The sequence below is a fragment of the Cervus canadensis genome, chromosome 11 (assembly GCF_019320065.1).
Source record: "Cervus canadensis isolate Bull #8, Minnesota chromosome 11, ASM1932006v1, whole genome shotgun sequence".
Classification (NCBI taxonomy): domain Eukaryota; kingdom Metazoa; phylum Chordata; class Mammalia; order Artiodactyla; family Cervidae; genus Cervus; species Cervus canadensis.
In genome coordinates this window covers 51996481-52012743 of record NC_057396.1, presented here as the reverse complement: position 1 = coordinate 52012743, position 16263 = coordinate 51996481, and the positions used below count along the sequence as shown (strand labels likewise).

The following is a 16263-nucleotide window of genomic DNA, read 5'->3' as shown; positions in this document are numbered from 1 at the left end:
CCAGCTACAAGAGGCTCAAAAAAGGACTCTGATAAGGCCATTACTCCTGCGGCGGAGGCAGTCTGTGTCCCTGCACACTTGGCACCGCCAGGGTCCCCACAAGTCAAGCAGCTGCTCCACCTTCACGTTCAACTCTCACAGGGGCAGAGATGCCACAGGTATAAAAAAGTCTTGTGTCTATGTGCACAGGGTCACTTCGGTAGTATTTGACTCTTTGTGACCTGTAGACTGTGGCCTGCTAGGCTTCTTTGTCATGGAGGGGGGGTTCTCCAGGCAAGAATACTGGAGCATACTAGCCAATACTTGTTGCCATACCCTTCTAGAGAACTCTCTTTCCTGCTGGCCTAGCTGCCAAGCCCCCTGAGTACCTGGTGCTGCCAGAACCCCTGCGACCCAAGCAGCTGCACCACCTCCACACCTGGCCCTCACAGGGGCAGACCCAAGTCCTCCAGGGCAGCCTCAGGGGCAAACCCCAATGTACGACCCACATGCAGAGGTGGCAATAACACAATTGAAACCCAGGGGCAGTGTGGCTAAGGAAGAAGACTCAAACTTTCCCACCAGCTGTACAAGCTGCAGATTAAATCCACACGATCAACTAGGCAGACTCTGTCTATGGAATATATAAAAGGTCATCGAGAGCTCCCACCCACAAAAAAAAGACACACTAGTTTTGATAGCTGTGGACATTGGAGGCAAGAACACACAGGAGTAGGACCAGATTAGAATCTGAGCTGCCCCCACAGTAGGTTCAGCGATCAGCACAGTGTTGGAGGGCCTCCTAGGGAGGTGAGGTGGTCTGTGACTCCCAGCGAGGGAAAGGACTCTGACAGCAGTGACTCAAGAAAAACATTGATTATTCTAATGTTTTGACTGCTCTGTAGAATTCTTTTGGATTTTTTCTTTTTCCTTTTATCCCCCTCTCTGTTGTAGTTGTCAGTTTTATTGGCACTATGAAATATAATTAAGCTTTTGAGCTTTTTTTTCCCCTCAATCACATTTTTTATTGTTATAAACCTCTGCCTCTTCATTGAACTTTTGCCATTCTGTGTCATTTTCCTTTTTGCTTTTTCTCTTTTTTTGATTTCAAATTTTAATTTTTTAAACCTATTAGTATTTTTTATACATTTAGTCCTTTGTTTGCTTTTCCTAGTTCTTTACCCCTTGCAGTTAATCTTTAATGTATATAAACCTTCTTTATCTATCTCTATTTAACTTATCTATTTTTTCTTTCTATCCTTTCCTCTCAACATATTTGTGAGTTTTATTTTCATTGCTTTATTATTCCCCAATTGGCACCTTGCTTTAGCTTAGTTTTCCAGGATGTACTTCAGTTAGTTTTGTCTTTTGTTCTGGTAGATATAATTTTTGGTTTCCTTTGTTCACTGGGTCAATCTATTGTACTTTATTTTTGTTGAACCATTTTGACTTTGCTTATGTATATGTGTATATTCAGCATATTTTTACTGTTGTTATAAACCTCTGCCTCTAGGTTGGGCTTTTGCAGTTCTCTGGAGTTTTCCTTTTATCTTTCTTCTTAATTTTTCTTTCTTCTTTTCTCTTTTTTATACTTTTAACTTTTAATTTTTTAAACATATTATATTTTTTCTACATTTATTTCTTTTACGCCTTTCCTACTGTTCTTTTCCCATTGCAGTTAATCTTTAACGTATATAAATCTTTTTAATCTACCTCTATTTAACTTTGCATATCTATTCTTTCTTTCTTTTCCTTCTTTCCTTTCCTCTCAACATATTTGTTAGCTTTCTTTTCATTGTTTTATTCCCCACCTGGCATCTTGCTTTAGTATTGATTTCCAGTTTGTGCTTTAGTTTTGTCCTTGACTGGTACATATAATTTTTTATTTCCTTTGTTCCCTGGATAAATCTACTGTACTTTATTTTTTGGACTGTTTTCACATTGCTCATGGGTGTATATGTTTATGTGTATATTCCATTATTTTAATTATCATTTGCCTGATTTTTTAAGTGTCATTTGTCTGGGATTCATCTTTGGTTTCTCGTTTTTGTATATTTGTTTTAATCTCAGTTAATGCCATAACAAGCCACTTGTGGAATCTTCGTTCCTGACCAGAGATCAAGCCCTGAGCCTTTGAAGTGCCTTGGGAGCACTGACTCCAAGACCCTAGACTACCAGAGAACTAACCTTAGGGAATATCATACAGTGAGAACTCACCCAAAGGAAAACCACTTGAATATAAGATCCAGCATCATCCAACCACCAGTTGCACCCTGTGCAGGACACCTCATCTAAACAACAAACAAAACAAAAACACAAACCCAGTCATCAGCAGACAGGAGTACCACCTCACACAGCCTTGTCCATCAGAAGAAAACCAAAAAAAAAACGCAGCACAAATCTCACCCTACAGCAAGCTTACAAAAACCGCTGGACAAACCTTAGAAGGACAGAAACCAAAAAAAGAAAGAATTCAGCCTTGAAGCCTGGGAAAAGGAGGCCTAAAACACAGTAAGTTAAAAAAATAATGAAAAGGCAGAGAAATACTACACAAATGAAGGAATAAACTAGAAACACAGAAATCCAAATAAATGAAGAGGAAAGAGGCAAACTACCTGAGAAAGAATTCAGAATGATACAAAAGATGATCAAAAACCTTGAAAACAAAATGGAGAAAATACAAGAATCAATTCAGAAAGACCTAGAAGAAATAAAGAATAAACACACAGAGACAAATGACACAATTACTGAAATTAAAAATACTCTAGAAGGAATCAATACCAGAATATCTGAAGCAGAGGAACGAACAAGTTCTTCTGATAAAGATAAAATCGTTTCAGTTGAGGTCAGTTGCTCAGTCGTGTCCGACTCTTTGCGACACCATGAAGCGCAGCACGCCAGGCTTCCCTGACCATCACCAACTCCCAGAGTCCACCCAATTCATGTCCATTGAGTCGGTAATGCCATCCAACGATCTCATCCTCTGTCGTCCCCTACTCCTCCTGCCTTCAATCTTTCCCAGCATCAGGGTCTTTTCAAAAGAGTTAGCTCTTCGCATCAGGTGGCCAAAGTATTGGAGTTTCAGCTTAAACACCAGTCCTTCCAATGAACATCCAGGACTGATCTCTTTTAGGATGGACTGGTTGGATCTCCTTGCAGTCCAAGGGACTCTCAAGAGTCTTCTCCAACCCCACAGTTCAAAAGCATCAATTCTTCTGCACTCAGCTTTCTTTATAGTCCAACTCTCACATCCATATATGACTACTGCAAAAACCAGAGCCTTGACTAGATGGACCTTTGTTGACAAAGTAATGTCTCTGCTTTTCAATATGCTGTCTAGGTTGGTCATTACTTTCCTTCCAAGGAATAAGTGTCCTTTAATTTCATGGCTGCAATCACCATCTGTAGTGATTTTGGAACTCAAAAAAATAAAGTCAGCCACTGTTTCCACTGTTTCCCCATCTATTTGCCATGAAGTGATGGGACCAGATGCCATGATCTTAATTTTCTGAATGTTGAGCTTTAAGCCAACTTTTTCACTCTCCTCTTTCACTTTCATCAAGAGGCTCTTTAGTTCTTCTTCACGACCAGTAATACTAAAGAAGCTGAAGTTAAACGGTTCTATGAAGAACTACAAGACCTTTTAGAATGAACACCCAAAAAAGATGTCCTTTCCATTATAGGGGACTGATATCCAAAAGTAGGAAGACAAGAAACACCTGGAGTAACAGGCAAATGTGGCCTTGGAGTACAAAATGAAGCCAGGAAAAAACTAATATATTGAGTTGTGCCAAGAGAACGCACTGGTCATAGAAAATACCCTCTTCCAACAACACAAGAGAACACTCTACACATACACATCACCAGATGGTCAACACTGAAATCAGACTGATTATATTCTTTGCAGCCAAATATGGAGAAGCTCTATACAGTCAGCAAAACAAGACCAGGAGTTGACTGTGGCTCAGATCATGAACTCCTTATTGCCAAATTCAGACTTAAATTAAAGAAAGTGAGGGAAACCACTGGAAAATTCATGTATGACCCAAATCAAATCCCTTATGATTATACAGTGGAACTGAAAAATAGTTTTAAGGGACTAGATCTGATAGACAGAGTGCCTGATGAACAATGGACGGAGGTTTGTGATATTGTACAGGAGACAGGGATCAAGACCATCCTCAAGAAAAAGGCAAAATGGCTGTCTGAGGAGGCCTTACAAGTAGCTGTGAAAACAAGAAAAGCAAAAAGCAATGGAGAAAGGAAAGATATACCCAGCTGACTGCACAGTTCCAAAGAGTACCAAGGAGAGATAAGAAAGCCTTCCTAAGTTTGCAAAGAAACAGAGGAAAACAATAGAATGGGAAAGCCTACAGATCTCTTCAGACAATTGGATATACCAAGGGATCATGTCATGCAAAGATGGGCTCAATAAAGGACAGAAATGGCAGGGACCTAACAGAAGCAGAGGATATTAAGAAGAGGTGGCAAGAATATACAGAAGAACTGTACAAAAAAGATCTTCCTGACCCAGATAACCATGATGGTCTGATCACTCACCTAGAGCCAGACATCCTGGAATGTGAAGTCAAGTGGGCCTTAGGAAGTATCACCATGAACAAAGCTAGTGGAGGTGATGGAATTCCAGTTGAGCTATTTCAAATTCTGAAAGATGATGCTGTGAAACTGCTGCACTCAATATGTCAGCAAATTTGGAAAACTCAGCAGTGGCCACAGGACTAGAAAAGGTCAGTTTTCATTCCAATCCCAAAGAAAGGCAATGCCAAAGAATGCTCAAACTGCCGCACAATTGCACTCATCTCACATGCTAGTAAAGTAATGCTCAAAATTCTCCAAGCCAGGCTTCAGCAATACATGAACCGAGAACTTCCAGATGTTCAAGCTGGTTTTAGAAAAGGCAGAGGAACCAGAGATAAAATTGCCAACATCCACTGGATCATCGAAAAAGCAAGAGAGTTCCAGAAAAACATCTATTTCTGCTTTATTGACTATGCCAAAGCCTTCGACTGTGTTGATCACAATAAACTGTGGAAAACTCTGAAAGAGATGGGAATACCAGACACCTGACCTGCCTCTTGAGAAACCTGTATGCAGGTCAGGAAGCAAGAGTTAGAATTGGACATGGAAGAACAGACTGGTTCCAAACAGGAAAAGGAATACGTCAAGGCTATATATTGTCACCCTGCTTATTTAACTCATATGCAGAGTACATAATGAGAAATGCTGGGCCGAATGAAACACAAGCTGGAATAGACTGCTGGGAGAAATATCAATAACCTTAGATATGCAGATGACACCACCATTATGGCAGAAAGTGAAGAAGAACTAAAGAGCCTCTTGATGAAAGTGAAAGAGGAGAGTGAAAAAGTTGGCTTAAAGCTCAACATTCAGAAAACTAAGATCATGGCATCTGGTCCCATTACTTCATGGCAAATAGATGGGGAAACAGTGGAAACAGTGGCTGACTTTATATTTCTGGGCTCCAAAATCACTGCAGATGGTGACTGCAGCCATGAAATTAAAAGACGCTTACTCCTTGGAAGGAAAGTTATGACCAACCTAGACAGCATATTAAAAAGCAGAGACATTACTTTGTCAACAAAGGTCCATCTAGTCAAGGCTCTGGTTTTTGCAGTAGTCATATATGGATGTGAGAGTTGGACTATAAAGAAAGCTGAGTGCAGAAGAATTGATGCTTTTGAACTGTGGGGTTGGAGAAGACTCTTGAGAGTCCCTTGGACTGCAAGGAGATCCAACCAGTCCATCCTAAAAGAGATCAGTCCTGGATGTTCATTGGAAGGACTGGTGTTTAAGCTGAAACTCCAATACTTTGGCCACCTGATGCAAAGAGCTGACTCATTTGAAAAGATCCTGATGCTAGGAAAGATTGAGGGCACGAGGAGAAGGGGATGAGAGAGCATGAGATAGTTGGATGGCATCACTGACTCAATGGACATGAGTTTGGGTAAACTCTGGGAGTTGCTGATGGACAGGGAGGCCTGTCATGCTGCGGTTCATGGGGTCACAAAGAGTTGGACACGACTGAGTGACTGAACTGAACTCTACTGAACATACATGCAGATGACACCATGCTTATGGCAGAAAGTGAAAAAGAACTAAAGAACCTCTTGATGAAAGTGAAAGAGGAGAGTGAAAAAGTTGGCTTAAACCTCAACATTCAGAATACTAAGATCATGGCATCTGGTCCCATCACTTCATGGCAAATAGATGGGGAAACAGAGGAAACAGCTGCAGTCTTTATTTTGGGGGGCTCCAAAACCACTGCAGATGTTGACTGCAACCATGAAATAAAACTATGCTTACTCCTTGGAAGCAAAGTTATGACCAACCTAGACAGCATATATAAAAACAGAGACATTTCTTTTCCAACAAAGGTTCATCTAGTCAAGGTTATGGTTTTTGCAGTAGTCTGTATGGATGTGAGAGCTGGACTATAAAGAAAGCTGAGCACCAAAGAATTGATGCTTTTCAACTGTGGTATTGGAGAAGACTCTTGAGAGCCCCTTGGACTGCAAGGAGATCTGACCAGTCCATCCTAAAGGAAATCAGTCCTGAATGTTCATTGGAAGGACTGATGTTTAAGCTGAAACTCCAATACTTTGGCAACCTCATGCGTAGAGGGACTGATTTGAAAAGACCCTGATGCTGGGAAAGATTGAAGGCAGGAGGAGAAGGGACAACAGGGATGAGATTTTTGGTTGGCATCACTGGCTTAATTGACACAAGTTTGAGTGAACTCCGAGAATTGGTGATGGATAGGGAGGCCTAGGCTGCTGAAGTCCCTGGGTCACAAAGAGTTGGACATGACTGAGCAACTGAACTGACTGACTGACTAACTGACAAGCAAAAGTTAAGGGAATCAGTACCACCAAACCAGCTTTATAACAAGTGTTAAAGGACTTATATAATCAAGAAATACAAGAGAAGAAAAAAGATCTATGAAATCCACCCTAAACAATTAAGAAAATGGCAGTGGAACATATATGTCAATAATTACTTTAAATGTAAATGGATTATATGCTCCAACCAAAAGACACACAGATGGCTGAATGGATACAAAAATGAGACCCATATATATGCTGTCTACAAGAACTCCACTTCAGACCTAAATACACATACATGTAGACTGAATGTGAGAGGATGGAATAAAATATTCCACACAAATGGGAAGCAAAGGAAAGCTGGAGTAGGAATCCTCATATTAGACAAAGTAGACCTTCAAATAAAGACGATTACAAGTGATAAGGAAGGACATTCCATAATGATCGAGGGATCAATCCAAGAGGAAGACATAACAATTGTAAATATCTATGTGCCCAACAGAGGAACACATCAATACATAAGAAAAACACTAACAGACATAAAAGAAAAAATTGATAGTAACACAATAATAGTAGGAGAGATTAACACCCCACTCACACCACTGGACAGATCATCAAAACAAAACTAATAAGGAAACACAAGTCTTAAGTGATACATTAGATGAGATGGATCTCACTGATATCTTCAGGACACTCCTCCCAAATGCAGAAGAATACACCTTCTTCTCAAGTGCACATGAAACATTCTCCAGGATAGACCACATATTGGTGCACAATTCACACCTCAGTAAATTTAGGAAAACTGAAATCATATCAAGCATCTTCTCTGACCACAATGTTGTGAGACTAGATATCTATTACAAGAAAAAAACTGTAAGAAACACAAACACATGGAAATTAAACAACAGGTTTCTAAATAACCAACAAGTTATTGAAGAAATATAAAAGGAAATCAAAAAATTTCTAGAAACAAATGACAATGAAAACACGACAACTCAAAACCTATGGGATGCATCAAAAGCAGTTCTAAGAGGGGAGTTTACAGCAATACAATCCTACCTAAAAAACAAGAAAAACACCAAATAGATAATCTAACTTTATACCTAAAACAACTGGAAAAAGAAGAACAGCAACAACAACAAAAAAAACACCAAAATTAGTAGAAAGAAAGAAATCATAAAGATCCGAGCAGAAAGAAATGAAAAAGAAAAGAAAGAAACAATAGTAAGGATTAATAAAAGTAAGAGCTGGTTATTTGAGAAGATAAACAAATTTGCAAGCCTTCAGACATATTCATCAAGAAAAAAGAGAAGAATCAAATCAACAAAATTAGAAATGAAAAAGGAGAGGTTACAGCAGACAATGCAAAAATATAAATGATTATAAGAGACTATTATGAACAACTACATGGCAATAATATAGATAACCTGGAAGAAATTAACAGATAGAAAAGTTCTATCTTCCAAGATTGAACCAGGAAGAAACAGAAATTATGAACCACTCAGTTACAAGCACTGAAATTGAAGCTATGATTTAAAAAAATCTCTCAAAAAACAAAAGCCCAGGACCAGATGGATTCACAAGAAAATTCTATCAAACATTCAGAGAAGAACTCATGCCTATCCTTCTAAAACTCTTTCAAGAAACTGCAGAGGAAGGAACACTTCCAAACTCATTCTATGAGGCCACCATCACCTTGATACCAAAACTGGACAAAGACAAAACAAAAAAAGAAAACTAGAGGCCAGTATTACTGATGAACATAGATGCAAAAATCCTCAAAATTTTAGCAAACAGAATTCAGCAACACATCAAAAAGCTCATACACCATGATCAAGTTGGGTTTATTTCATGAATGCAAGGATTCTTCAATATACACAAATCAATTAAAGTGATACACCATATTAATAAATTGAAGATAAAAATCATATGATGCAAAAAAAGCCTTTGACAAAATTCAGCACCTATTTATGATTAAAACTCTTCAAAAAATGGGCACAGAAAGAACCTACCTCAACACAGTAAAGGCCATATATGATAAGCCTACAGCAAACATTATTCTCAATGGTGAAAAACTGAAAGCATTCCCCCTAAGATCAAGAACAAGACAAGGGTGTCTACTTTCACCACTATTATTCAACATAGTCCTGAAAGTCCTAGCTATAGCAATCAGTGAAGAAAAAGAAATAAAAGGAATCCAGACCAGAAAAGAAGGAAAGTTCTCACTGTTTGCAGATGACATGATAATGTACATAGAAAAGCCTAAAGATAGTATCAGAAAATTACCAGAGCTAATCAGTGAATTTAGCAAAACTGCAGGATACATAAGCAATACACAGAACTCACTTGCGTTTCTATAGACTAACAGTGAAAAATGGGAAAGAGAAAAGGAATCAATCCCATTCACCACTGCAACAAAAAGAATTAACTATCTCGGAATAAACTTACCTAAGGAGACAAAAGAACTGTACACAGAAAACCATAAGACACTAATGAAAGAAATCAACGATGGCATAAACAGATGAAGAGATATCCATATTCCTGGGTAGGAAAAATCAATATTGTGAAAATGACTATAGTGCCAAATGCAATCTACAGATTTAATGCAATCCTTATCAAATTACTAATGGCATTTTTCACAGAACTAGGACAAAAAATTTCACAATTCATATGGAAACACAAAAGACCCCAAATAGCCAAGGCAGTCTTCAGAAAGAAGAGTGGAGCTGGAGGAATCAACCTTCCTGACTTCAGATTATAGTACAAAGCTACAGTCATCAAGACAGTATGGTACTGGCACAAAAACAGAAACATAGACCAATGGAACAGGATAGAAAGCCCAGAAATATACCCATGCACCTATGGGTACCTTATTTTTCACAAAGGAGGCAAGAATATACAATGAGGCAAAGATAGCCTCTTCAATAAATGGTGCTAGGAAAACTGGACAACTACATGTAAAAGAATGAAATTAGAACACTTCCTAACACCATACACAAAGAGAAACTTAAAATGGATTAAAGACCTAAATATAAGACCAGAAACTATAAAACTCATAGAGGAAAACATAGGCAAAACACTTGATGTAAATCAAAAAGTAAGATCCTCTATGACCACCCCCCAACGTAGAGTAATGGAAATAAAAACAAAGGTCAACAAGTGGGACCTGATTAAACTTAAAAGATTTGAACAGCAAAGGAAATGTAAGCAAGGTGAAAAGAGAACCCTCAGAGTGGGAGAAAATAATAGCAAATGAAACAACTGACCAACGGTTAATTTCCAAAATATACAAACAAAAGGACTTCCCTGGTGGCTCAGACGGTAAAGCGTCTGCCTACAATGCAGGAGACCTGGGCTCGATCCCTGGGTCGGGAAGATCCTCTGGAGAAGGAAATGGCAACCTACTCCAGTACTACTGCCCGGAAAATCCCATGGACGAAGGAGCCTCTTGGGCTACAGTCCATGGGGTCTCAAAGAGTCAGACATGACTGAGAAACTTCACTTCACTTCATACAACTCAATACCAGAAAAACAAACAACCCAATCAAAAAGTGGGAAAAAGACCTAAACAGACATTTCTCCAAAGAAGACATACAGATGGTTAACAAACACATGAAAAGTTGCTCAACATCGCTCATTATTAGAGAAATGCAAATCAAAACTACAATGAGATATCACCTCACACTGGTCAGAATGGCCATCATCAAAAAGTCTACAAAAAATAAATGCTGGAGAGGGTGTGGAAAAAAGGGAACGCTCCTGCACTGTTGGTGGGAATGTAAATTGATACAGCTACTATGGAAGATGATATGGAGATTCCTTAAAAAACTAGGCATAAAACCACCATATGACCCAGCAATCCCACTCCTAGGCATATACCCTGAGAAAACCAAAATTGAAAGAGACACATGTATCCCATTGTTCACTGCAGCACTATTTACAATAGCTAGAACATGGAAGCAACCTAGATGTCCATCGACAGATGAATGGATAAAGAAGTAGTGGTACATATACACAACGGAATGTTACTCAGCCATAAAAAAGGAATGCATTTGAGTCAGTTCTGATGAGGTTGATGAATGTAGAATCTATCACACAGAGTGAAGTGAGTCAGAAAGAGAAAGATAAATATCGTATTCTAATGCATATATACGGAATGTAGAAAAATGGTACTGAAGAATTTATTTACAGGGTAGCAATGGAGAAACAGACATAGAGAATAGACTTATGGACATGGGGAGAGGGGAGAAGAGGGTGAGATGTATGGAAAGAGTAACATGAAAACTTACATTACCATATGTAAAATAGATAGCCAATGGAAATCTGCTGTATGGCTCAGGAAACTCAAACAGGGGCTTTATCAATCTAGACGGGTGAGATGGGGTGGGAGATGGGAGAGAGGTTCAAAAGGGAGGGGATATATGTATACCTATGGCTGATTCATGTTGAGGTTTGACAGAAAACAACAAAATTCTATAAAGCAAGTATCCTTCAATAAAAAAATATATTAAAAAAAAAAAGCTAGAGTCACACCAAGGACATCTGTTCCCACCACCTCCACCAATTTCTTCTCCTCCACAAGAGCAACAACAGTCCAAGTTGTTCCTCAATAGTCAGAAGAAACAGGAAAAGAGTGGAGATCTGCTGAAGCAAAGCCTTATAATACAAATTAAAGGTCTCACATATTATATAATGCTATAAAATGAAAATAAACTTCATGAATCAGAAAACTTTAAAAATATTAGAAAAGCAAAATCACCTCAGTATCTTTTTCTTCTGACTGTTGTCTCATGATGGCTCTACCTAAGGCTGTTGCTTCATTCAGATCTAAGACAAAGACATGCTAACTGCTTTGATTTTATAAAATATACTTATGTGTGTGAAACAATAAATGTTTGTGTAAAACTAAACATATTAATCAAAATAGTCTTTAAAAAGATGCCTTGGATACCTTAGAACTTTATTTTTCCTTCAGTGAGGGCTAACAACATTTTTATATCATATGGAAATATTTTTAGTTTTGACATTTATTTTCATATTTTATAAAACATTCAATTCCCTGAAGTCAAATGATCTGCAGAAGTGTGGCTCTCTGTGGAGAGCCTCCATGACCAATGCTTATCCAAGTGTTAAAGCTTGGTACTATATCTTTAGCCATGTGTATCATTCACACAAAGTTTGATATCATTAGCCCATAGAGATTTCAGTGTAGACCTCTAATGGATTATATTAATCAAAGTAATATGTCATCTTTACAACTTCTACCTTTTACTGACCTTGATGTAACCTACTGTGGGTATTAAGAGCAAATGAACCATCTTTGCAGTACCCCTGCTTTATATCTGCCACTTACAAAGTAGGTGTAACCTACCTTGGGCAACCTCTAGTATCTCTGTGCGTCAGCTGTTTCTTCTGTAATTATAGCAACATCTTCATTGACCCATTATGAGGATTAAATAAATAAAATTATGAAAAGCATGTAATGAATTTATTCTTATTAATGTCATCATTATTATAATTATGATCATTAAAGATGAAATTTTGGAAGAGCAGAGAAGTTGAAGGTTCATGCAAGATGGCTGGTGAGAGAGAAAAAATGTGAATTTAAACCCACATCAATGTTTAAAAAAACAATTAAGCACACATACAAAAGAAGAGTACTGCTGAGGTTTTTCTTCCAAACTTCTAAAGGTTACAGAAAAACCCCAAAACTTAGAATATTAACTCTACATTTAAGCATCTGATTTATTTTTTATTTTTTCCCAATTATTTTTATTAGTTGGAGGCTAATTACTTTACACTATTGTAGTGGTTTTTGCCATACATTGACATGAATCAGCCATGGATTTACATGTGTTCCCCAAGTTGAACCCCCCCCACCTCCCTCCCCATCCCATCCCTCTGGGTCATCCCAGTGCACCAGCCCTGAGCACTTGTCTCATGCATCCAACCTGGACTGGCGATCTGTTTCACACTTGATAATATACATGTTTCGATGCTGTTCTCTCAGATCATCCCACCCTTGCCTTCTCCCATAGAGTCCAAAAGTCTGTTCTGTACATCTGTGTCTCTTTTTCTGTCTTGCCATATAGGGTTATCGTTACAATAAAAAATGAAAAAGAGAGTGGGTAGTAAAGAAAGGGAGAAAAAAAATAAAAAAATAAAAATGTACTGTCTCCCAGTTCTGGAGCAGAATTCCCAAAACTAAATAAATAAATAAATACCAAAAAAAAAAAAAGAATCTGATTTATTATAAGGGATTTATACTTTTTTTTCCTTTATTTTTATTAGTTGGAGGCTAATTACTTCACAACATTGCAGTGGGTTTTGTCATACATTGACATAAATCAGCCATGGATTTACATGTATTCCCCATCCCGATCCCCTCTCCCACCTCCCTCTCTACCCGCTCCCTCTGGGTCTTCCCAGTGCACCAGGCCCGAGCACTTGTCTCATGCATCCAACCTGGGCTGGTGATCTGTTTCACCCTAGATAATATACATATGTTTCAATGTTGTTCTCTCAAAACATCCAACTCTTGCCTTCTCCCACAGAGTTCAAAAGTCTGTTCTGTACATCTGTGTCTCTTTTTCTGTTTTGCATATAGGTTGTCATTACCATCTTTTTTAAATTTCCATATATATGTGTTAGTATACTGTAATGGTCTTATCTTTCTGGCTTACTTCACTCTGTATTATGGGCTCCAGTTTCATCCATCTCATTAGAACTGATTCAAATGAATTCTTTTTAATGGCTGAGTAATATTCCATGGTGTATATGTACCACAGCTTCCCTTATCCATTCGTTCTGCTGATGGGCATCTAGGTTGCTTCCATGTCCTGGCTATTATAAACAGTGCTGCGATGAACATTGGGTGCACGTGTCTCTTTCAGATCTGGTTTCCTCGGTGTGTATGCCCAGAAGTGGGATTGCTGGGTCATATGGCAGTTCTATTTCCAGTTTTTTAAGAAATCTCCACACTGTTTTCCATAGTGGCTGTACTAGTCTGCATTCCCACCAACAGTGTAAGAGGGTTCCCTTTTCTCCACACCCTCTCCAGCATTTATTGCTTGTAGACTTTTGGATAGCAGCCTTCCTGACTGGCGTGTAATGGGACCTCATTGTGGTTTTGATTTGCATTTCTCTGATAATGAATGATGTTGAGCATCTTTTCATGTGTTTGTTAGCCATCTATATGTCTTCTTTGGAGAAATGTCTGTTTAGTTCTTTGGCCCATTTTTTGATTGGGTCATTTATTTTTCTGGAATTGAGCTGCAGGAGTTGCTTGTATATTTTTGAGATTAATCCTTTGTCTGTTGCTTCATTTGCTATTATTTTCTCCCAATCTGAGGGCTGTCTTTTCACCTTACTTATAGTTTCCTTTGTTATGCAAAAACTTTTAAGTTTCATTAGGTCCCATTTGTTTAGTTTTGCTTTTATTTCCAATATTCTGGGAGGTGGGTCATAGAGGATCCTGCTGTGATTTATGTCGGAGAGTGTTTTTATACTTTTAAAAAAACTATTTTTAAATCCTTAATCCTTATAAAATGATTTCTCTGGGTACCAAATTCCCTATTAATTTGACTTTTTTTTAAGAAATCAACTATAATTAATTGAAACAGTTAAATTAGTTATTAAATTAGCAAAGCTCAAAGTACAGTCACACTAAAATTCTTCTTTCCTGTATGTTCATTCATCTGCTCAATGCCTAACTTAATGTTTAAGAGCATATAATGTCCCAGCTAGTCAAAATCTCTGCACAGCTAATCCTTAAAGGTGAATAAATAATTCACTAACCTTGAGTTAGATAGTTTTGATTGAGAATATTCTAATTATTTTGTCCTTGAATGCATTTTTCTCTTCAGTCTTTAAAACAGCTTTGTACTAAGAAGATAAAATCATTCTCACTTGTCAAATAATAATTATGCTGATGTCCTCTCCATGTCACCTTCTCTTTTCCTTAGGGAAATCAGTTAATATTAAAAGATAAATTAAACTGTTCTGATACTACCCAGAAAGGAAACAGTGTTGATATTTTTTATAAAAAGTAGTGGAAACAGAGATCATAATAATGAGTTTACCTAGAAATGCAGACCAAGTTGATTAACAAATACCAGATTTCTGACTTTTTTAAGAAGAATCCTAAATATGCAGTATTTCTAATAATATAATATATGCATTTGGAGATGGGTAGATAGAATCATGTATCATGTTAGGAACAGGGAGAGGTGACATTTTGACTGCAAGATGAATTGTTCACACATACGCAAGATTCAAGTAATGTAAACTGGAAGTACAATAAAAACAGTATCACATCCATATAAACCTGTACTTTAAAAGCTCCAAATTACTAATTAAACCAAATTTCCAAATGTATAGTCAAATTATGTTTCATAATATCTTTAGCTCAATCAGAAATAGTTTGCTATGACATATTCAATAGAAAACTAAGTCATAAAAGTTGAATTGTAATTGGGAAAATACAGCAATATATTGTTATTGACTATCACTATTTCTTGTTATCTCCTCCCTTTTCCTCTATGCATGTACCTCCATTTTTCTTAAAAGGTTTTTAGATCTTCCTTTCAACATGTGAAGGAACAAAAATTACTAGAAGAGGACACATAAAATTTAAGCTTGAGTTTTAGACAATACCTTTTTAGGCATGAATTGGTAACTTTGATTCAACTGCCATTTTACTTGGAAATATGACTGGACAATTTAACATCTATGGGAATGACTGGGTCCCAAGACTGATATACTCAAAACAACTTGGGAGTCAAGTTACCTGAACTCATCAGATTTTCAAAGGTATCTTCTGGAATACATAGGCTTTCCTTGAGAAGAAAATCCACTGTTCAGAAAATGACCTTTTAGTCACAAGTCAGTGTCAATTCTGTTAGCAACCTCCTTGCTCAAACATTTCAGAACTGAGTAAGGTTGTGGTGTTTGGGCTTTAAAGCTAGACACAGCAGATTTCCAGCCAAGTTCTGCCACTTGGGAGAGATAATGAGTTCCACATCCATTTCCACATCTGTAAAATGAGGATAATAATACCTATTCTTAGAGCCAATGTGAGTATTAAATGAGCTGTAGAATGTCTAGTAGGATGCAAAATGAGATTTTTCTTTTTTTTTTTTTTCTCCAGAAAGAGGAAACAAAGCTGAAAACAATAGATAAAATTTACCCCCAGTTCCAAAGAATGATGCTGGGAACACTTACAGATTATAAAACACATAGCTGCTTCCCTTAACACATCTTCCAGCACGTCTAAATACAAGGCAATACAGGAGATTAATAGGGAAGAAAAACTGAAGACTCGTGTACACAGGAAAACTGTTAGCCCGCTGCACCCTCTGCACACCTTCCCAGTGTGCTTACCTCTACCTCAAACCAAATGTGGCGGATTCAAGAAAACTAG

The 16263-nt window shown here is 37.7% G+C and overlaps 1 protein-coding gene across 1 annotated transcript in view; it reads right to left on the bottom strand.

The window, feature by feature from the left end:
• The window catches only part of ANO3 (anoctamin 3), a 428911-nt gene that overhangs the window by 381641 nt on the left and 31007 nt on the right, over window positions 1–16263 (bottom strand). The window lies entirely within an intron of this gene.